Below are 24,635 nucleotides of genomic sequence, written 5' to 3' on the forward strand. Positions count from 1 at the left end.
CTACTGTTAAAAAAATCTGAGGCATGTTATTGTTTGGCCACAAGTTATGCAAAACTTTTAAGCTTTGGATGTAAAAATTATTTCCTAAAATGAACTAAAAATAATTTTGTTTCGAGAATGTTCTGAATGTTATGCAACACCCAGAGAGATCACCGAGAGAGTTTAGTTGGGAATCACCTGGAATGAGACTTCTTAACCTTGGCACAAAAAGGTTAATATCATGAACACCTGTGGCTTTATTATTTATATATTACAAAATCCAGAAAGGACAGAATGCCTTTTTGGAGAACACACACACACACACACACACACTTTTTTAACATGGAAGTATACAACAGCTTTCAACAGTCAGTAAGTTACTATTGTGTCATTGTTTGAAATGCCAGATTTGGGGTCATGATAGAAATGGCCAAGGGACATCAGTTCCTGCCTCTGAGGGTCTTCTCAATTAAAACAAATTATATTATTTTTTGGTTTCCCTCTACTGCCCCTGAACTAAACACCACAAAATGCCATTGTACTTCCTGAGCAGAACTGAAAAGAGAAAAGAAAAGAAAAGAAAAGAAAAGAAAAGAAAAGAAAAGAAAAAACAACTAGGCAAACCATAAGAGACTCTTAAATAAAGAGAACAAACTGAGGGTTGCTGGAGGGGTACTGGGTGGAGGGATGGGCTAGATGGGTGATGGGCATTAAAGGGGGCACTTGTGATGAGCACTGGGGGTTATATGTAAGTGATGAATCACTAAATTCTACTCCTGAAACCATTATTACACCATATGTTAACTAACTTGGATTTAAATAAAATTTTTAAAAAAAAATTTTAAAGAAGAACATATATCAATGAAAAAATAAAAACAAAAAAAATAAAAATAAACTAAAAATTTAAATCTTTTAAATTCAAAAGCTCAACAACAACAACAAAAACTATAGCAAAGCCTTCAGCATATATCCTACTTTCCTCTTGATGCCCTCTTTATTTCAAATGCTGTCATGAACTCGTTTCTGCTCCTTCACTTCCCCTCTCTGGTAGGCTGCTCCCATTGGCGCCTCTTAAGTGGTTCAAGCAAAAAGACCCATCATTGCTCAGCAGTGAGGGCAAGTCTGAGCCACAAGTCAAATACCTTCCTGAGACCTTTAACCTTGCTGAATGGGGTGGGAGAGTGATGAAAGCCATTCTGCATACCAGGAAGGTCTAATGTCACAGCTTACAATCTGTCCAAACAGGATGCTTGAATTTTTTTTTTTTCACTAAATGGTGATCAGGGTGGCTCCAAAGCAGGTATCCGTATGGCGACACCCTCAAGCCTCCCCACACCAAAGGAGAGAGAAGGTCGGGCTGGAAAGAGGGAGATACTTGGTCTGGCAAACTACCTTCAAAAGCTGCCAACAGGAATCCTTGGGGAGAACTTTACAAACCTCAGACAGGAATAAATGAAGGTAAACAGACAGTGTCCACACAAGTGGCTCAGTCAGCGAAACCTCTGCCAGCAGGTTAGGTTAGTTTAAGCACAAGCCACAGTCATGAGACACCAGCCAAAAGCAACCAAAGATTTATATGCACCTTTAATTACTTTATTAGGTGCTAGCTCAAATATTTCTCAGGGCCCAGTCTCCCAGAGAGCCGTATCTTCTTAAGCTTCCAATCAAATTATAGTTTTCAAGTGTCTACCACTTCTCAATGGTTTGTAAAATCATTATGATACCTGTGAGGTATCTGGGGAAAGAGACTGCATTTTCCCATGAGGTTTAACCTGTTTAGCCCTTCAATATCACCTTTGCTCTATGTTTGTAAGGCCTCATCCAAAGTGCTTCATTTAAAAATAAAAAACAAACCAGCATTATATAATCAACCAATAAAGTGAGGAGAGGCAGGTTTCCAGCTCCTGGACGCAGTGGCATCTTGGAGGGAAGATATGTTACCCCACAGATGAGTTCACCTTCAGGTATCTTGAGAAACCACGAAGAACACCCACTATCTAACCATGCCAGGTGATGCGATGATCAAATTTTTGTTGTGGACGAAGTCCCTATGTACCCATTGTCCTTCTTCGGGGTATCTCCCTGAGAACACACTAGGTCTGATAAAAAGTCTTGACCTTTTAGTTTTACATTGCATGTTCATGGGGGAACATGGGTGGCTCAGTCAGTTAAGCATCCGGCTTCGGCTCAGGTCATGATCTCACGGTTCACGAGTTTGAGCCCTGCATTGGGTTCTACGCTGACAGCTCGAAGCCTGGAGCCTGCTTTGGATTCTGTGTCTCCCTCTCTTTCTGCTCCTCCCCCATTTGCAGTCTTTCTCTCTCTCTCTGTCTCTCTCTCTCTCTCTCTCAAAAATAAACTTAAAAAAATCTTTACAATGCATATTCATGGACCCCCCCCCCCCAACCCTTGGAACTGCAAATATTTACCTCTAGAATTAGCTGAGACATCTTTTCCAAGGTGCATCCTCTTGTCTCCCAAGGAAATAGACATTTTCAACTGTTCTTTTACTTTTCCATATAAACGTTTTCCTCCATCAAAATGCATGAGATTCTTGCCAAACTCTGTAGTCATGCTTATGCCGCCTTACATGCATGTAACTCTGATAATGCATACCTAATATTAAATTTATGTGTTTTCTCTCTTCTGTATTTTGGTATGGAAGGGCCTTTTGTCGACCAAACTGTTTTAGTTCTCTGACAATGACAAGCTGTTAGCAGGGGAGTCGCTGTGTGTGAAAGCCATAGAAATATCTGAAGAGAAAGGGGACGTTGTACACCCAGGAACCAATTTAATACTTGATCTAGGGACCAAAAGCATCTATTGGTTGCTTACAGTTCATTCAATCAGTTGACCAACAAGCATTTTCCGAGCTCTGTGATCAGGCCCTACGCTAGGTGCTGAGGATACAAGTAAGACATGGTATGGGCCCTGGAAGTGTTCACAGTGTAGTGCAGGCATCCCCAGACCACTGGATCCCTATAGGTCTACTCCAGAAAACAGAGTCCAACTTCCATTCAAAGAAACTAACTTTTTACTGCAGCGAGGGTTGTGATGGGGACTGGCAGTGGGAACTTTGCAACCTCCTTGAGGTAGCCCATTCTCCGTACTTTGAACAGCTTAGGCTGCTGGAAACTTCTTGCCTAGCTTGAGAAAGTTATGCCTATAGCTCTCCTCCATTAATCCCAGTTTGCCTTCTCCCACACCAAAGCACCACACACACATACACACACACACACACACACACACACACACACACACACGCACACACACACACACAACTAGTTTAATTCTACTTTGACCTCAGAAACCTTCATGTTTTTGATAACAGGCAGCATAGCCTCTGAAACTCTAATTTCCCAAGCTAAAAAGTTTCCATTCTTTCAACTTCTTCTCATAGGATGTGATTCTAAGTCGCCCTGATGTTCCTTATTAAAGAAATCTCAGGTAGCAGCAGACAGAGGTGTTATTTAGAGGGCCTGATGACAATTTACAAACCTAGTTTGATGGAGAAAAGGGGATGCATTAGACCCTCAGATAATAGGGTCCCAGTTTGCAGTCTTTGTGATCAAGTCTAAGCAGAATTAATAATTCATACCCTGCTAATGCACAGCAAATCATATAAGAGCCTCCAAACACATGCACACAGGCAGCTCGAAAGCATGAATAAAAGCAATCTACATACCCACCCCCAATCAATCAGGCCTCCTGATTACTAAAGAATTCCTCACTTATAAGAGAAATTTCTGTCCTTGCCAAGCTTCTGCACCCTTGGATTCATCAGTCTCTCCCAAAACTTTTCACTCTACATAAAGACTTCTAGTTCCAATGTATAAAGACTCAAAACCCACTGTCCCATGAATTTAGGGTGTGTACAAAGAATCATAGTGCTTCTCTAGTCCGACATGTTCGTAGATGGAGGAAAACAGTCCGAGAAAGGGAAATTGGTAAGTTACAGAGCCCTGACTAGAAGTCAAGTTTCGTTACTATTTTCTCTTTCCATCAAAATGCCTCTAAGTTAAAATGTTAAAGTCTGCAAGAAACATAATTCACTAACAGCGGTACCTTAGAAAGGATCCCTGGTGACCAGAGTTGTATTCTGTGAGTTTGTGTCTCCCCAACCCACCATCACCCCCACAGCTTTCCTATTTCCAGCTTTCTAAGAAGTTTTTTCGTTAATGTTTATTTATTCTGAAAGAGAGAAAGGGAGAATGTGAGCAAGGGAGGGGCAGAGAGAGAGAGAGAGAGAGAGAGAGAGAGAGAGAGAGAGAGAATCCTAAGCAGGCTCCATGCTGTCAGTGCAGAGCTCGACGTGAGGCTCAAACCCACAAACCGCGAGATCATGACCCGAGCCAAAGTCAAGAGTCAGACACTTAACCGACTGAGCCACCCAGGTGCCCCTCCTATTTCCAGCTTTTAACTCGAGTCTCATACTCCCGATTGCTTTCTTTGTGCACCTTTTAATGACTTTAATGATTAGGATGATATTGATGGTCTACTCGGTCCAAGTTTTTGCTTGCTTTACAAACTGATTTCCTAAGTGTTATCAAGTTAAAATTCTAGAAGATTCAACTTCCAGCACTCTCTCTGCCTATCAGTCTATTGTGGTATCCTGCTCCTAGCAGCAATCAGGGCAGGAAGGTTTTCCATCAGGTTTTGGCAGACTAGAAGAAAACTCATAGCCTGAACAAGGGAGGGATGAGGTAGTCTGTCTAAATATGCTCTTCAGGATGGTGCCGGAAGCCCTGAGGCAAGTAAAATCACTGGGTTCGTCTTTGGAAGCCTCACATCAATTTAGCCTCAAATAAACCTTGACAACCAAGGAGGAGTATCAGGCAACCACACTGGCCATTTATATCTCCGGATAGTTGTGCAAAGGACCAAGAGAGTTTCCTAATCCAGACACGGACACGCTAAGTTGTAGCCTCCCGCCTGTAACCAATGAGTATTCACAAGGACAGGTGGGTAATGGAGGATGAACATTCCCTCCCAGCATTTTTAATTAACTGGATGTTGGATTTATTGGTCAGCTCAGTGGGAAATCAGAACCTACTACTTGGGGGCTATTTTTATAGCCTTCTGGAGTTGGGTTGCCTTACTACAGACACCTGGCACCATTCCTAGAGGTGGTTAGATCTGTATTTTCCCCTTTTAAACAGCAACCAGTGAGTAGATTTGAGCATTCCAGGCATCTGGCTAGTAATCCGATATAATAAAGGTGCCCCTTTCCCTTCCTCCTTGGGTAATACAGCACATACACCAGCAGTTTCTCCCTGCACATTCAGCAGCAGGTCAGAGGCGAAGGGAGTGTGGTTAAAACACAAAATAAGCTCTGTAAAACCTTGGAAGCAAGGGGCTGTATCCATCATCAATACGTTTATAAGCTATAAAACCCGAATAAGGAGTCTCTGAATAAACAACAGTTAATCTTATCAACTCTCAAGTCCCCGAATCAGAGTTTCAGTTCATTTCCTCTTTGTCTGCCTTCAGATGAAGCACTGTGTAGGAAAAAGGAGAGTCTTCTGCCATTGGAGATCTTTTTTACAGCATACGTTAACAATTTCTGCACAGATATCTGGGTGGCAAATTGTAACCCAATGCCTATTTTGCAATAAAACTACCACAGCATTAAATTGACATAATAGAGACAGAAATTCTATTCAGTTGAGTTTGGGTCATGCAGGCACTCACTTTAATGTGGGAGATGAATTAAGCTCATCCTTGGGAAATCCAAGGGTAATGACCGAAACACAATGTGATTGAGCTAATTATCAACCAGGTGTGCTTTAAGGAGTTGATGGTTCAATTTATTACTGCTAAGTGCACAAGCCTGTTTTGGGGAGGAGTTTACGAGAGCAGGTCAGACACTGCAACTTCTCAGAGGGCAAAAGACAGCGTTTCTGCAAATCTGGCATTATGTCCGGCCAACCTAAATCCTGCCCAAGCACCGAGACCAGCTCAAGAACCTGGAAACTCTTCCTGACTGCCCAAAGCCCCGGGGAGCTGACCGTTCCCCCGGGCTCCACTAGCGGTTACTATCTATAAGCAATTGGCATGCACCGCCTTTTAACAAGAGTAAACTTTTCCTTTGTATACGTCTGGTCTTCTCTGCCAAGTAAACTGCTCAAAGGCACACACATAGGGTTTTTATATCCTTTGTGATGTCTGACCCTGTTAAGTATTTACAGATTGACGTCTGCTAGATAAAAAGTAACGTTTTAAATGCTTACGCATTGCTGTACGGATATTTCTTAACATTTGTTTGTAAATGGGAGTTCTGTGTATGAAACATAAACCATTTAACGGCTCTGGTGATTATAATGAACATCAGTCTCATACAGCGTGGGACACAGGGCTGGGTGTGCGCTGACCTCACCATATCCCCAACCAACATCAGCACATTACTGAATGGAGCCCTACTTCTCTGAGGCCACACCTACCGTTTTCCAGCCATCCCTTTTTCCTTCCTCCGCTGTCTCTTGCTGATCTGTCTACTCACACATCTCCTCTTTCTCCTCCTTGTTCCAGCACCTTGGGAGCCTGGCATGAACAGCCACTACCAACCAAATCCAGAGCAAGTCTCTTTCAGTTGTCAAGGTGTGTCTTCTTCAAACTGCTCGTCATCAGTCCACTTCAGTGACTTCTAATCCACTAGATGGTAAGATCCCAGAGAACAGGGACTAAGCGTGAACCATTACCTACATGAACACTACCTCCCGCTCTCTGCCACCCAGAAGCCTAGTTCAAGAAATGTTCAACAGTTTGACTGCATTCTAGGATTCCAGGTTTCCCACCGGCCATCGGACATTCCATTTTCTAGGTGACTGTTAAAACAAGGGATTTGACTAGTGGTCTAGTGGTTATGAAGTTCCACTTAAACTAAAGCACGGAAGCAGGACACACACATGCCAATTGACCTATGGTAGCTGGTTCCAAGTACCCGAGCAGGCATCCTCCTAGCAGAGACTTCTTTGTTCTTCGGCACAGGGAAACTTCAATATCTGAACGTTAAATGTTGAATTTGCATTGAGAAGATAACAATCAACCAAGTATGTATTGATTGCCTGGCACACACAGGGCGCGGTACATAAGATCTGTGAGGAAAAAAATGGATGTGTGTTCAATAAAGAAACACAATCCAGTGATGGTAGCAAGAAGGAGCAACTCTACACACTTTTTCTTAAGAGTCAGAGGCCATCCCGGGACGCCTGGGTGGCTCAGTCGGTGAAGTGTCCGATTTGGGCTCAGGTCACGATCTCGTGGTTCGTGGGTTCGAGCCCCACATTGGGCTCTGTGCTGACAGCTCAGAGCCTGGAGCCTGCTTCGGATTCTGTCTCCCTCTCTCTCTGCCCCTGCCCCACTCACGCTCTGTCTCTCCGTCTCTCTCAAAAATAAATAAATATTTTTTAAAAATTTTTAAAAAGAGTCAGAGGCCATCCAGATAGACTAGCTTCAGCGCCTGAGGAAACAGATGTACATACCTCACTCCCTGCACAACATCTGGGGGGTTCAGCAAAAGAAAGGTACAAGATTTCATCTTCTTCGAACCTTTTTACCAACCTGTATCTGCCTGGTTAACTGAAAATAAATTTCCTGCTCAAATGCTCCTCCAACAAAATGACAAGGGTTGGGGGGGGGGACGGTGCGGGCAGGGACTGAGGTGAGGATATGAAATCTCACCTAGGACTGGTTTAAAGTTTCTCGAAGGAAACCACTTTCTGAAACCTTCTGTCACGGAGATCCCACCGTTCAGCTCCACTCCATACTCTCTTGGCTACTTGGTGGTGGCAGGGTCACCACCAGTGGGCAAAGCAGGCTTCCAAACAAGCTATGGCCAGAGTGACCGCCAATACTAATACCAAAAGGGCCAGCAAGCAAACCCCAGGGGGAATCTGGGAACTTGTTCACAAAGTAGGATTATGTTTTGTATTTTCCATATCTCTTTCTTTGGAAGACTATGTTGTTAAATTGCTCATAAAGAGGATCATATAGGTTTTCCAGGAGTTTCGGCTTGAATCAAAGGAATGACTATATTTCTAGTTAATCCAATAACATACCACTATAAAAATCCACCCCAAAAAAACCATTTCTATGATAGACGTATTTAAAGGCATCTGCTGAAATGCTACCTTTTAATTCAGAAATTATAAGTCAAATAATTCTAAGTTTTTGAAAGAAGTTATAAAAAATGCTCAGAACGCATTAACGTAAGTGAATTATTACACCAATTATTTATTTAATATTAAAGAGTTTTGTGTTTAATTTGCAAATATTCTCAATCACAAGCACCAATTTTTTTAATTTCACCAAAACAATCCAAATAATTTGCTCATTTCACACACACACACACACACACACACACACACACACACACAATTTTTAATTTGTCTCTAGATATGTTTGAGTGAAGGTTATGTATCTGAAAAGGAAAACAAAAAGTAATTGTTTTTTTTTTTCCCAGAAAACAAATTTGAGGAGTATGTTTTTAAGCCACTACCCCTAGAATGTAAAAAATGTCTTTCCTCACTGGAAATATAACTGGAAACTAGGAAAGTCCTTTGTTCTACTCAGTTACAAATTTCCAGGCTGTGTGACCTGAGCAAGTGACATAGACTGTGAGTCTCAGGTGTGTTAGAACTGTGCCTAGCAAAGAATACTATTGAACTTTACCTGGGGTTGAGCCAGAAGATATATGAAGTCCTTCCCATTTCTACAAATCATGTATGAAGATGCCATCTAAATGTAAGAACCTATTTTTAAATATCTTGCATTAACCCAGTATTGGAGCACTACCTAGTTCGTTAAGTAACAGAAACTACAGTGATATTTCAAATAAGCCTTTCTGACGAGGAAGAGAGTTACAAGGACATTTTAAGGGATGCCTGGGTGGCTCAGTCAGTTGAGCATCTGACTCTTGATTTCAGCTCAGGTCACGGTCCCAGGATCGTGGGATCGAGCCCCACGTTTGGCTCCACATTGGGCGTGGGGCCTGCTTGCGATTCTCTCTCCCTCTCTCTCTCTCTCCCTCTGTCCCTCTCCCCTGCTCACATGCACACACTCTCTCTCCCTTTCAAATAAAAAAAGGACATTCTAAGATACTCCATTGCTGTTATTTTTCTTTCTTTTTTTTTCTATTTTTCCAACACTTTCCATAATGCGAATATATTACTTTTGTTCTCAGAAAAAATAATTGTCTCCATCTTGGCATGTGGGTTTAGAGATTTAAGATGGTACTAAAGGGCATTTTCTTTCCTTTTTTTTTTTTTTCATCATAAGAATTATAAATCTGCTCTCGGGTCCTCGCTTCCAAGATGACCAAGAAAAGAAAGAGTAACAGTCGTGCCACAAAGGGCCACGGCCACGTGCAGCCTATGTACCAACTGTACCCACTGCGTGCCCAAGGACAAGGCCATTAGGAAGTTCGCTTTCTGGAGCACAGAAGAGGCTGCCGCCTACAGGGACATTTCTGAAGCAAGTATCTTCGAGGCCTATGTGCTTCCCAAGCTATATGTCCAACTACATTACTGCGTGAGCCGTGCCATTCACGGCAAACTAGTCCAGGATCACTCGCGTGAGGCACCGAAGGACCGAACACCCCCACCCCGATCTAGACCCGTGGGCGCCACCCCACGACCTCCACCAAAGCCCGTGTAAGGAGCTAAGTCCTTAAGGAATGAAGAAAAACTGTTCTCTGGGGGAAAAAAAAAATAATAAAATGGAGATTATACTTTAAAAAAAAAGGATTATCAATCTGCAGTATAGAAAATTCAGAATATACAATATAAAGAAAATACCCATGATTCCACCACCCAAATATAATCTCCATTAATATTCTAGCAATTTCCTTATAGTATTTTCTATATGTATATTATAGATCATCAACTGGGGTCAGATAGGTTGCTTCGTGTTTTGCTATTTTACATATGGATGACTTTGTGAGCATTTTTCACTGTCATTAAAAATCTTCGAAAACACCATTTTAAGAGGATTTTTTTAATGTTTATTTATTCATTTTGAAAGAGAGGGAGAGCAGGGGAGGGACAGAGAGGGGAGAGAGAGGATGCCAAATAGGCCCACGCTGTCAGCGGAGCCCCACGCCCAGCTTAAACTCAACAAACCGTGAGATCATGACCTGAGCTGAAACCAAGTCGGCCACTTAACCGACTGAGCCACCCAGGTGCCCCTGAAAACACCACTGTTAATGGTTTTATCATACTGTGCTCTATACAACCATTCCCAACGGCTCACTATTGTCAACAGTGTTGCACCGAACTTCCTTCTCGTGTACATCGTTTTGCGGCAAGTCGCTGGCTGAGAAGGAAAGGGCAACGCTGCGGGCAGCCAACCGGGGGCTGACTCCCATCATTCCCACCCCTTCCCTCCTTGCCCTTCCAGCGCTCAGTCCTCCTCCCCTTCACGGTCCTCAATCTGGCTCTGGATTCTGATTAGCCTTGACCCTGACACACTGAGCACATGTGACCGAGGAGAGAGGCAGACACACACAGGACTACGGCCGGAAGGGCAGGGAAGGCACCAAGGACCTGGTCCTCGGGCTACCTGCTCTCCGCCTGAAGACCTGAGTGGGCACCGGGCACCGGACAAGCAGCGACTGGCATCCCTAGCCCGGCTTGGATGGCAAAGACAGCGAGGGATCTCCATCCACATTGCCCCTGAGGACGTTAGCAGCAGCTGTGTCCACACTGAGGTACAGCTGAAGTGTTTTGATCCAGTGCTATAACCTTAAAATAACCACTAACATCCTCATCTATAGCCAGCTTATGTTTTCTGATATATCTGACATGATTTTAATTGGTATTTAATGAGAGCTTAGTACCGGTCCTTGCTCACTCCTAAGTTTTCTTTTTTCTTTGACATCCCAGAGCCCTAGGTTTCTTACATCATTTCTTCCTCTGGTCACAGACTGTGTGACAATAAAGTGTGTCCCTGGAGCACATGCATCTTGTCAATAAAAGAGTTTTTCAATAAAATGTGGTCTCCTTTCCAGAGCATTGCAAACTAATTGGGAAATAAAAAAGGAAAATACCTGAAAGGCTAGAGAATAATAAAACTAAATGCCGAGACCATTGTCAGGCTGGCAGTATGTGCTCTGAGAGGTCAGAAATGACAAAGAGGCCAGTTTGAGATGGAGAGGACGAGGCAGGGCTTAGCTGTGAAAATGCATAGTCCTTGGCCCCCCCAGAGAGAGACAGGGATGATGTTCCCAAAACTAAGAAAGTCACTGAGGGGCACATGTGCCAGCACCAATAATCACTCTAGCATATCTACCCCCACAGACTCAAATATTGGGGAGAAAGCAGGAGGCAGTTAAGGCAAAATATGCTGGCTAGGTCACTGGCTCAAGTCTAGCTAATCACGAGAGGCTTTAAGGACTGCATTACAGAGGTAAGACTCGGATACTTCAAAGAGAAACCTAAGCCCTTGATGAAGCAGCACTAAATAAGCAGCAATAAAAAAGAGAAACAAACAACACCAGGGCCCAGATTTGTATAAGAACAAAAATAAAAAAAAAATAGCCTTTCCTGAAAGAAAGTTGACATCTAAGTGCAAACGGCCTCAAGGTTACCTTTCATTTGCTTTCTGGCCATTTGTACCTGACCTTATGCACACGGTAAAGAAAGTAAATTTACCACCCCATCTTCACCCCATGGGGTACCATCTGCCCCTTTCAGAAGACATCCCCCCCCCTCCTCATCAAGCACCAATATTTTACATGTTTATCACCAGACACTTATTCTTCACACCTTTTTGTTGTTGGTGTTGTTGGTGTTGTTTTAAAAACAAACATGGGTCGAAAAATCATGTAATCAAGAACCTCATTTCATAGAAAACTGGGAAACCCGGAAAGAGTACATCTTCTACTGAGATTTGCCAACATGTTTTGCACATTCTGGGGGAAAACATTCGTAAGAATTGTGTGTTCTCTTCCATAAATCACTCCAACAGAATTCTTTCTGTATTATTCTATCTCTATCTAAATGGAGATCGGAGACCCACTGGCTATCTCCCATTGAAATAACCTACAGGTTCCAATGGAGTTATCTGCAGGCAAATGATCAAGCTATTAACACTTGCCAGACCAGTGAGACTGTAAAGTTAACTGTGGATGAGGTGAACGGAGCTTTGAAGTCCACAGTTTTCTTTCAAGTTATTCAGATCCCCATGTAAGAATACTCATCCCAGGGAGATCACACCTTCAGGTTATCAGACGAAAAACCTCTTGTCAGCACCAACCAGCCTAAGACATCTTAAAAGAAAATGCATATCAAACCCATTCTCGAAGACTCTCTGCTCTTTGGCTTTGTAGAAATGCCAATCCAATGCTGTATGAATGTTTTCATTTAGCGGAGATTTGGGGTAAAAAAAAAAAAAAAAAACCAACAACAACAAAAAGGGACTTGACCAGTTCTGAAGATCAGTGTGCTTCCCATCGAGATAGAAATAAGGTGATACAAGAAAAGATGAAGGAAAATATTTAAAATAAGAGGGAGGAAAACACGGGAGAGGGGAGACAAAAAGGACAAAAAATAGGTAAAGAACAGAAATTGCTGGTACTAAACTCACCTTTTTTTTCTTTCTTTTAAAAAATTTATTTTAGAGACACAGACTGCATGCACACAAGCAGGGGAGTGGGGCAGAGGTAGAGAGAGAATCTTAAGCAGGCTCTACACTCAGCGTGGAACCCGACGTGGGGCTTGATCCCACGACCCTGTGATCATGGCCTGAGCCCACATCAAGAGCCAGACGTTCAACCCACTGAGCCACCCAGGTGCCCCAAATTCACCTTCTTGATAGTATTGTCCCCCATTATCCTTAACACGCAATATACATGAAAACAGGAGAAAGTTAATTCCACAGAAACAGATACACATGTTAAGCGGAACTGAAGTTGCAAAAAGCAAGATCGTACGTTAACATATGTAACAATTCCACTTTCTTCAAACTGAGATTGTCTTCAAACATTCTGAACATTCTCAGTGAAACCAGATATGTTATTTACCCCTGAAGAGTGCTGACTTCCCTCAATATCACAAACAAAACAGATCCATCTAGTTTTCTGAGGTCAGCAGTGCCCTTTTATTAAGTGGAATTAAGAAAACAATAGTGACTCCAGGACCAAGAACGAAGTTTGCATCCAACGTGCCTTGTGAACTGGTACACGGCATGTAAAATTAAACAATGGATATTGGGAAAGCTACTAGTAATTTTGATAGAAGAAGAAAATTGAACTAGATTGAATATCTAGAGAGAGTCATGGGTTAGTGCAAATTACTTGTAATGGATGCACTTTTACAATATACAGAGGTCTGACAGCTTCAACTTTCATACATCTGAGCAATATCTAAATATCTCTTAGAACAGATTTTGATTTAACAAGATAATACCTGATATCCAGGTTCCTCCAGTATCCATCAAGCCACCCGATCTTACCCATTAGCAACCCATCTCTCATCTGTCCCTCGTCACCTCCAGGAGCCAGCCATTCAAGACTTTATTAAGTGCCTGCTACCTACAAGGCACTTTTTCATCTCCCTTTGCAAAAGGTACCTGGCGCTCCAGAATCCGGGATGCTGACCTTTTTTTTGTCTTTTGAAGAGTTGCATCACCTTTGATTTGTGAAGTTCATTAACATAGCCTTGATCTAAAGTTGTTCGCGTGGTACAGTTACATCTATGTGTTTTGAATTAATGTGACTTAAAATTAATTTAATTAAATTTAGAATGAAAATCAATTTTGCTCTCAAGATGTTTGGGTTTGTCTTTTCCTCACAATTTCAGAATGCCCTTGATAAAACTGGCGATACACAGGGGCTCTGAAGACTGTCTTCAATGTTAAAATGAGTTGTAAAGAAAAATTTAGAAAATGCAAAAAAGGAGACCAGATGCAAAACTAACTGATCTTCTTGCACTGAAAAATAGCCAATGTTGACGTCTTGGTATGAGACTTTCCAGGACTTTTTTACATACAGGTTTAGATGTATTTATTTTCGCTCAGTTACAGCATACTATATAGACACAGCTGTGTATCCTGTAGAAACTACAAACTATAATGGCTTTGTAACATTCTCTTGAATGGACATATCACAGTTTATGTAACCATTCACTCCTCTATTATTAAATATTTTGTTGTTTCCAGTTTTTTGTTGTCAGAAAACACCTCTGTGCATAAGGCTTTCTCTTTCTGTGTTCGGGATGGCTTTCATAGAAGAAAGTCCCAGAAGTGGAATTATTGGCTCTAACCATGAATATTTTAAGGCCTTGGATAACACATATTGCCAAAATGCAGCTCCAAAAGGTTGTACCAGAGATGTACGAGAGGGTGTCCACTTGACTAAATCCTCACTGGTGATGGGTATCATTTTGTCATGTACTCTTGTCCCAACCTGCACATTAAAAAATGTTACCTTGTCATTTTCATTAGATACTGGTGCCTGAACTTTAAGCCATTTTTTTAAATGGTCCTTTTGGAGAGAATGCTTTTTTCAGATTCCTGTTAAAGCAGACACGTACATCTAGTATCAGGTCCTAGCAGAGGCCAAAAGAAAATGAGAAGAGAAAAAAGACCCATTCTGAAGCTTTTAGGAACTTTTTAAGTTCCTTTTCTGTTCTTTTATTTCATGACTATAGATGCCAGGCACTACAGCTTTTCATCAGTTTTCCCCAAGGCCGTCACATGTAGAAATTGTACTCACTAGTTGTCTAAACATTGCCAAGGACCCACCTGTATCACTCACACGGTACTAGGCCCCGCAGATGTCACTGTGAACACAGAGCCCCTGGCCTGATCTAACAAGGCCTGAGCCTAGGGAGGAAGACACAAGGGCTGTACAGAGTACGAGAACAGATAACAAGGGAACCTTAGCAAAGATTTGAAGGGTCTACACCAAGGCCTAGGAGTGCCTGGCTGGCTCAGTCCGTAGAGCATGCTACTCTTTAAAAAAAAAAAAAAAAAAAAAATTTTAATGTTTATTTATTATTGAGAGACAGAGAGAGAGAGAGAGACAGAGCATGAGCATGGGAGAGGCAGAGAGAGGAGGAGACACAGAATCCGAAGCAGGTTCCAGGCTCCGAGCTGTCAGCACAGAGCCCAACGCGGGGCTCGAACTCACAAACCACGAGATCATGACCTGAGCCGAAGTCGGATGCTTCGACTGAGCCACCCAGGTGCCCCTAGAGCATGCTACTCTTAATCTCAGGGTCATGAATTCAAGCTCCACATGGGGCAAGGAGCCTACTGAAAAAATAAATAAATCAAACAACCTGAGGCCTAAAGCAAAAGTTAATCTCCTCGGTTCTTTCCTTCAACCATTTCTCATGTGACATCATTTTCCCATCCATCCTGGTCACTATCTTCTGGATACACTCAACTTTGTCAACGTTCATAAAATGTGGCGACTACGCTTGAACATAATACTCCAGATGTGGTCTGATCAGCACACATGCTTCTAATACAGCCTAAAATTGTTTTGCTTTTTTAAAAAAAATAAGCTGCACCACATTGTTGGCTCATATTAAACTTGTGATCAACTAAATCCCCAAGAACTTTTTACATAAACTGCTGCCAAGTCACATCTCTCATATCCTGTACATATGCCATTTTTAAACCTAAATTCAAGACTTTACATCTATCACTGTTAAATTTCATCTTGTAGGTCTTGACCTAGAGTTCCTACAAGTTGAGGTCATTTTAAATCTGGATTCTGTCATCCTATATACTGAACTACGCCACCCAGCTCTATATTACCTGCAAAGTGGAAAGCCTGTCTTTGTGATCAATTATGATCAAGACTCTGCTCCTTAGGTCAGGGGCCAGGACCTGGACACCTTTGTTTTCCTTACAGTGCTAAGTACAGTGCCTTTTACATAGTAGATGCTCAGTAGCTGTTAAGTGAACGAATGCCCAGGCAGAGCCAAAGACAGTTCCGTGGCCCTTAACTAAAAACATCTTCCTCCAGGTTGACACTCAATCGGTTGCTCAAGCAGCTGTGAATTTGCCTAATTACTAGTTATGCAGTCAAATTTCACAATCTTATGCACAAGGATATTACAGAAGACTCTCAAATGTTTTGCTAAAAACCAGACATCCTGTATTTATATTTGACATTCTGGCACAGTTGTTCTGATGCAGCCGTGACAGAAACAGAGGCTGTTTATCATTCACCTCCCAGACACTCTTTCCTCAATCCTTACCCAGAGTACAGGGGACTTTTGCTTTCTAGTTTCTTCACTATGAACATATGAAGATGTGTTCCTTTATTGCATTATATTCCTCACCTTTCAGAAGTAAATGTTTAAAAATAATTCTACATTAAAAACTGCATTGAGAACGTGAAAATTCTATACATTTATAATCATAGAAAACAGATCCATTTTTAAGTTTGTTAGGTTCTGAAAGAGAATAAACCCTGAAAGAGCCAACCAGTCCTATTCCCTCAAAACGTGATACTGGCGTTTCACCCTTTTGAAAATAGCAGAAACATATTACTTTTCCATAGTACATTATATGGAACATTAATGAGACAGTGGATGGCCACTGAGTCAAAGATTCCCAGTGGAGCCTGTATCTGGGACGCTGGGACCATACTGCGATCCAAATATCCTTCCCTACTCCATTCCTGTCCCTTGAAAGTTTGCAATCAGAGATTTTAAGCAATACACTATTCAAGAAATGAAAGATTCTCAGAGAAAGAGCAGATAGTGTGCCCAGAATGATTAATGGCCTTTCAAAGATGAGCAAGTGTGGAGAACACATGATTGCTGGTGATGTGGGCGTTGTCTGCCAGATGGTGCCTGACCCCCAGCCCATCCCCCCAGCCCATCCCTCAGCCCTTTGCTGAGCATCACCCCATGCATGACACCCATTCCATCCTTGACCCCCATTCCCACCTCAGCCCCAATCTCTACCCTCAAGGCGGGGGGATGAAGTGAAGCTGAGGGATGGGGTGAGGCTGTCTGTTTTGCACATTACTTGGTAACTTAAAACAAAGTCACTGGACGTTTTATTAGTCTGCTTTGGAGGCTGTTGCAAAAGCCCCGCCGCCCCCACCACCGTGTTAAAATGGTCTCACCATAAAGTTCCCAGCATCAAAAGACGTGAACAAAGCAAAGCATGTCCAAATGCCATCTAACCACTTATGTGATAGCATGAAGAAAGTATCTAGGAATTAGAAGACTTGAGCAGGAGTTCCAACTTCCACTAAATGGCTGACCTTAAGAAATTCTATTTCTAATCTGAGCCCGTCTTCCTTGCAACTGGAAAGTTTAAATTAAATGATCTTCATAGCTGCTTCTCCAAGTCTGACTCTCAGACTACCTGGTACTGTTGTTGAACTATACATTTGTAGTTATCTTGCCTTTAAGCATCTCTGGGTCAAGGACCATGTCTCACACTTCCACACAATCTGAGCACATAGTAGGTACTTATGACCATTTTTCAGTTGAATTGACTTCCCATGTGCTAGACTGGTTGTAATTAGGCTTCTATTCATTGACTTTACTCAGAGGAGCATAGGACATCACAGGTTACCTTGACTGCTGGTCAGACTCTAACCAGCATCAGGGCCAAACTCTTTGCTTGTAGGGCATAAGAATTGCAGGGATGGCCCAAGAAAATACTGAGCCTTCCAGGGAATCTGATGCAGGTCGTCCGTGACCCACTATGACCAGATGGAGTGATGCTTCCAAGTGACCTTTTCAACCTCACCTCCTCCTCACTGCCCTTGACCTAACTGACGTGTGCTAATAAGTTAAAGGCGAAAAACGCTCTCTATAGTAACAGTCCAAGAAAGAAAACAGTGGCCTGGTGAGATACTGCTAATAATTTACATTTTATTTTTTTAATATTTTATATTTTAGAATAAAGTTTTTCCTAAAACAAAAGCATTTCAGTGATTTTTTTTTTCAAATTAGATTCTACCCCCATCGAGCTTTTCTTTATGCTAACCACTGTAGGGAACATGTCTTAAAAACTCAGAACTTTTTTGGGGGTGCCTGGGTGGCTCAGCCAGTTAAATGTCTGATTCTTGATTTCAGCTCAGGTCATGATCTCACGGTTCATGAGATCGAGCCCCTGCATCAGGCTCTGCACTGTCAGTGTGGAGCCTGCTTGAGATTCTCTTCTCCCTCTCTCTCTGCCCCTCCCCTGCTCTATCGCTTTCTCTCTCTCCCAAAATAAATAGAGTTAAAAAAAAAACTCGAAACCTTTAAAACATTTTTTCATATTTATTTATGAGAGAGAGAGAGAGAGAGAGAGAGAGAGAGAGAGACAAACAGATTGCGAACAGGGTAGGGGCAGAGAGAGGAAGAGGGAGACACAGAATCCGAAGCAGGCTCCAGGCTCTGAGCTGTCAGCACAGAGCCCGACGCAGGGCTCCAACCGTGAGATCATGACCTGAGCCAAAGCCGGACATACTGAGCCACCCAGACACCCCAAACCTTGGAACTTTTTAATCCTCATTTTGCCAATGTAAGAAATTCATTCTACAAATTTTAATTCAACCCCAAGTACATGGTAGGCACCACGGTAGCTGCGGACAAAGTACACATTTTACACATCTGTTCAACCAGATATAGGTTAAAATCCTGGAAGACACATCAGCCTTTTATCTTCTTTTCATGACAGTGATTAAAAACCCAGTTCTTCCTGTTAAAAAAAAAAAGGTATGTTCTAATTTCCTCATTAAGAAGATAATTCACTGAAGGCTAATCTGAATATGTTTATGCTGCCACCCTAGTGGAGTCCGATTGAAGAGTGGTGTCACTGCAATTCTGGGCTCCCATGCCTTACTAATAATTAGAAGAAATGGAAGTACTGAACAGATAACTGAAATTTCTCAGTGGGTCTATCTTTTCTTTTAGCCTCACTTCACAAGAATGGCATACATCTGAACTCTTGTCCTTTTGTACTTCTCCCATTGAAAATGATGGGAGCCATGGCAGATTTCTGCCTTTCAAAAGTGAAATGGTCACCAAAAATGCTAGCTGAGTAAAAACAGCCCAAGTAAAGCATTTGGTTTGGCACGTGGAGAATCCTCAATGAGATGTTAGTGCCTGGTGGTCCTGTTACCGGCCTTCAAAAAGACGCACAGTTTCTCAATTCTGATTCTTAAGTAGTATCAGGTTTAAAAGTTTTCACATCAGGCGAATCCGCCACACAGAAAAGAAAGCGGGCCCTCGCCAATGGGCATTCGGGCCTTCCCTAAAAATCTGTGGAAGTGGTTTTCAAACTCGTTGTCTCAACACATTGGTATGTCCAGATCAGCTGTGAATATGTTTTGCGTCAGCTGTTACTAATACTGAACTACCAACATTTGTAAGTAATTTTCTCTCAAAAAAAAAAAAACACACAACAGTGAGTTGAAAGTTGCTCCTATACTATAGAAATACCATTGCTAAATCACTCACATTCCAATAGGCTTTCCAGTCCAGGAGTCAAGAAAGGGGCGGGACTGCCCTTGGTGCCCTGGGAACTGCGCAGAAGCTTGGCGGGCCCCGCCTGTGGGAGGGACTCGCCTGGGAAGAGTGCACCCGGAGGAGTGACAAGCGCACAGCCAGGGATGCGAATGAAGCTCAACTCTGGGCAACCCGCAGCACGCAGTGTGTGAAAGTTATCAGGCTTAGCTCTCATAATGGCTGGGAGGTGCTCGTCCGTACGATAGCTTGAACTTCAATTTTCAAGACACGAGTTTGTCATGAGTTGGGCTTGGGGGATTTTGAGGGGGCTGGTTTTATGGGGGAGGGAGGGCATTATTCCAAAGCAATTACCTGTCTGATTTTCAACTCTCTCAGGCTGCAAGCGATATAACAGAAAGTGGGAAAGTGACACTACGTTGAAGTGAGGAGTTCGGTGTTTGCAGCCAGAGAAGGAAGGTATTCTCTTTTAGACCTACTGAGTTTTGGTTGATGGTAGGAGATCTGAATGGAAAAAATACAACCGTACGTAACTTACCTGAGCTGGTTTCCCCGTGTAAAATGGGCTTAAGATTCTGCCTCGAAGAGTGTCGCAAGAATTGGAGATGACGTATATGAAGTACATGGCACAATGCCTGACTCTAAAAGACCATTTTAATTATCGTTAGTCCATTAGAAACACAGGACTAAGGCATGGGCAAGAAATCGGAACCGGAGAGTTCATTACACTGAGGTTGCAGTTGAAGCCATGCAAACGAATGAAGAGAGGAGAGTAGTAAAGACATCCCTTCGGGGAGGGAACAGTCACATTTGGATGAAAGAGAAAGATTTGCCATCAAAAAAGGAGAGAAGGAATTCTCAGGCCGGTAGGAGGGAAGTAGATATATGTAGTGTCACAAGCCAAGGGAAGAAAAATATTCAAGGGCAAGAAGGAAAAATAAGCACCAACGAATTCAGCAAAAAAAAAAAAAAAAAAAAAAAAGTCAGTTGCTGGTAATCTGCAGGGGAGCAATTTTAGTAAAGAGGCAGTGGCAGAAGCCAGATTACAAGGTGTTTCGGAATGAGTGGTAAAGAAATGGAGCCAGCAGATGTAAACCACTCACTTGAGAAGAGAAAGTCAATAATATCTCAGTCTGACAGCTGGACGTGGGCCAGACGTGCAAGAACAGACTTTAGCCGTAAAGACTTAAATGTGGGATTTTAATATGGAATTTGTGATGGCTGCAGGTATAGAGGGGCCTCCCAAGGGAAAAACACATTCCTCCTAAAACTAAATATGGCTTTCATAAACTCAACAAAGAGAGGCCAACCTAGGTTGTTTCTTAAATCTCCATGGCTTCAAGATAATGCCACTCAATTCTAGGGCTGCGGAGAGGGAAAAAACAGAATGAAAAATTTAAGAATGTACAAAGATCGGTGAAGAGCCTTCTCTATTTGGTGGCCTCCCTACGGAGCTTTTGTTCTCGAAATTCCCAGACTCTCCAAGAGTCTTAAAGGAGCGTAACCCAATCAAGCCTCCTCAGGTTAAAAGGGGGGGGGGGGGAAAGCTTGCCTATTAACTCCAAACCAATCGCCTCCCCGCTTCCCTTGTATTACACAAAGTCCCTATTTTCAGTGAGTAAATAAATAACCCCCCAGAAGCAGAATAGTTTTCTGAAAAAGCTGGGAGGGTCCACAAAGCTGATTAGGGCTTGTTTATTTGAAAGTTTCAAATAAAAGGCATTTCAACTGGTCAGGAATGTTTGAGGACTATTAAAATGTGACAGGATTCACTAGGGTAAACATGTCCTGCCTCAGGCTTCTTGGAGCCTCTAATCCCTATAACAAGCAAGGTCCTAAATAAGAGAAGTAATAATACTAGCGACCATTATTGAGCAAGCGTGTACCATGTGCCCTTTACATGCATTGTCTCATTTAATCCTCACAAGAGCACTGGGAGGTTAGATATTATTAACCCCGGGGATACAGAGCTGCTGGGCTAACCCTGGCGCCAAAGGACCTCCCAGGTTTTGTTAGCATAAATGCCCTATACCTATACCCCGGCCATCAACTTGTATTTTCTTGTCCCAGCACTGCTCTGACTGCTTGGTTTTCAACCAGTTTAAAAATAAGTAAACTTCCCTATATTTTGTCCCCACTCTGTATTATGTCACACAGGCCTTGGAAATAGATGCAAGTTCAAATCCTGGCTCTGTCCTACCCAAGCTACATGGTCTTAGGCAAATGACTTCCTCCAAAGGGTAATAATGGTACCTTCCAGTGTTGTAAAGACTGAGATACTAGTACAGGGCCTAACACACAGTAAATAATCAAAAACGTGACTTTTGAAAAATTTGAGCATTGAGTAATTGAGGTTTCCCTCACTAAAGTAAGATTATTTGTTTTATAGTAGATATATATATATATATATATATATATATGGATGTAAAATCTTTGAAAATTTCAGAAAAAAATATATAAGGGAAATAAAAATGAGCTGTTGGGGCGCCTGGGTGGCTCAGTCGGTTGAGCATCCGACTTCGGCTCAGGTCATGATCTCGCGGTTTGTGAGTTCGAGCCCCGCATCGGGCTCTGTGCTGACAGCTCAGAGCCTGGAGCCTGCTTCGGATTCTGTGTCTCGCTCTTTCTCTGCCCGTCCCCTGCTCACGCTGTCTCTCTCTGTCTCAAAAATAAAACATTAAAAATAATTTTAAAAAAAATGAGCTGTTAACCTACCATCCAAAAAAATCCCCAGATATTGAAGCATAGATGTATATTTTTTTATCAAACGGAGAAAATATATAGATTCATACCCTGTTATTTATAAAATTTTAACATTATATCATGATCGTTTTTTCATATCATGAAATAATCTTTGAAAACATCGTTGTTAATTGGCTTCATAATATTCTAGTCTATGGATGTAACACATTGATTTAACAGACACAACACTGATTAAACAGGAATAATTGCCTTTTAACCAAGGTCTTCAGTAGCTCAACCCAGAGGACTCTTATAATGAAAATTCAAGGGAAAAGAGACTTTCTGTTTCCCCTAAATTACACCTTGTGTTTGGCCATCATCCTTCTAGCTGCCTCTGTTGGGGGTTATTGGCTTTAGCGTTGCCTGTTGATGTCTTAGCAGAAACTGTGGAAATTAAGACTTTTGGGCCATGTCCTAAGAAACCATCAACTTGAAAAGAAGTATGTAACACTATATACATTTAACCATAGCTACCTAATAATGAAATGCACATAGGAACATTTTAACAAGCCACATTACCATGCATTTTATGACAGCAGAGGAGCATTCTTGAACCAGAGGGCTGGTTCTCATTAAGATATCCAAGATGGATTAGTTAAATATATTATGCTACACCCAGACAATAGAACATTGCATAGCCACTAAAATAATGTTGACATGTATGTAATAACATGGGAAAGTGTTCACAAAATATTGTTAGGTTGTTTAAAAAGCAGGGCATAAATGGTACGTATATGATAAGCCTTGTTTAAAGACTGGGGCACCCGGATGGCTCAGTCGATTGGGCCTCCAACTCTTGATCTCGGCTCAGGTCATGACCTTGCAATCACGGGATTGAGCTCTGTGTCTGGCTCTACGCCCCCGGGGTGGAGCCTGCTTAAGATTCTCTCTCTCTGTCTCTCTCTCTCTCTCTCTCTCTCTCTCTGCCCCTCCCCACCCCACTCTCTTTCCCTCTCTCTCTGTCAAAATAAACATTTTTCAAAAAAGATCTTCTCTCCCTCTACCCCTCTCCCCTGCTCCCACTCTCTCTCTCTAAAATAAAAAGTGTGTGTGTGTGTGTGTGTGTGTGTGTGTGTGTGTGTATCTATATATAGTCTATTAAAAAGCCTACTAGCCAAGCTGTTAAGAGGGGCTGTCTCTGGGTCTTAGTATCATGAGTGAATTATTTTCTTCTCAACTTATCTTTATTTTTTTAACTTTCTAAAGTTAATAGGTACTATGCCAATAAGTTATTCTTAATTTAAAAAAAAAAAACAGCCAAAATAATTCATTCGCCTATCTTCTAAACCCCTCTTATGGTGTGTGGTACCACTCCCTGTGTAATCTGGCTTATCGAGACTTCACTGCATCAACAATAATAAATACCTCTGATGAAGCCATAGAATACTGGGACTAGAGTCAAAGTTCTGAACTGGAACTTAAACTCTACCACTTCCTAGTGTCGTGCCCTCGGCAAATTACTTAATCTCTCTGAGCCACAGTCCTCGTCTCGAAAATAGGGAATAATATTACCTACCTCACAAGATTGCTGTGAGTTTTAATGAGATGGTGCGCGTGCAAGTGCCTAGTCTATGCCCAGTGCACAGAAAGTCAGTTACACCTAGTTCTGATACCATTCTCGGCAAGACACAATGTGCGAAGCGACTCTCATTTGAATTATTCAATTGCTCCTCCGTAGTTCTCCTTTCTTTCAAAGTGTCCTCCCGTGTTCAGACCGTAGTCTGAGAAAGAATACACAAATACGAGAGGCCAGTGAGCGTGGAAATTCCTGGGACAATGGGGGCAGGCAAGTACCTAAGTGGCACAGTCTTTGTATCAGGTACAAACTAGAGATGCTTTATCACAAGCTGACTCTAAATTAACACGGTGGAATGCCCCCCTGCCTACCCTGTAACCATGACTTAAACCGTAAAAGAAGAGAACCTCAAGTTTAAATCTCCCAATTTATATGGTCCAGTGTTAATGCAGCCATAGTTGCCAGAGGTACACATCTGATTGAAGCTTGGGGATGGGGGCAGGGAGATGTATTTCCAAGTGTGATAAAGAGTCTTAAGGGAGGGTTAAAGGAAATCCTTGTTGAGTTCATAACAGAAGAAAAGGGCTATACGGCCAATGTTAGTTATGTTCTTGTTTGCTACATGATCTTATGAGGACAGATCTGTCCTCGACTGTGCTAATGAGCACCTAAAACTAAGGATCTGTCATGTGCATTTTATTACCACCATTGGTTTTTCCAAAAGTGGCGTCATATTTGTCCTGGAGAGGAAAAGGGAAGGTAATTCCAAGGGCAAGTTTAACAATAATAATAATTAATAATAATAATTTTTTTAACGTTTTTTATTTATTTTTGAGACAGAGAGAGACAGAGCATGAACAGGGGAGGGGCAGAGAAAGAGGGAGACACAGAATCGGAAGCAGGCTCCAGGCTCCGAGCCATCAGCCCAGAGCCCGACGCGGAGCTCGAACTCACAGACCGCGAGATCGTGA

General features: G+C 42.2%; 1 protein-coding gene and 1 pseudogene across 1 annotated transcript in view; one reads left to right on the forward strand and one right to left on the reverse strand.

The window, feature by feature from the left end:
• The window catches only part of GPC3 (glypican 3), a 422,044-nt gene that overhangs the window by 331,311 nt on the left and 66,098 nt on the right, over window positions 1–24,635 (reverse strand). The gene's annotated exons all lie outside the window — the stretch shown is intronic.
• LOC125932303 (40S ribosomal protein S26-like) lies at window positions 9,291–9,633 on the forward strand (annotated as a pseudogene).

Source organism: Panthera uncia, chromosome X, assembly GCF_023721935.1.
Source record: "Panthera uncia isolate 11264 chromosome X, Puncia_PCG_1.0, whole genome shotgun sequence".
Lineage (NCBI taxonomy): Eukaryota > Metazoa > Chordata > Mammalia > Carnivora > Felidae > Panthera > Panthera uncia.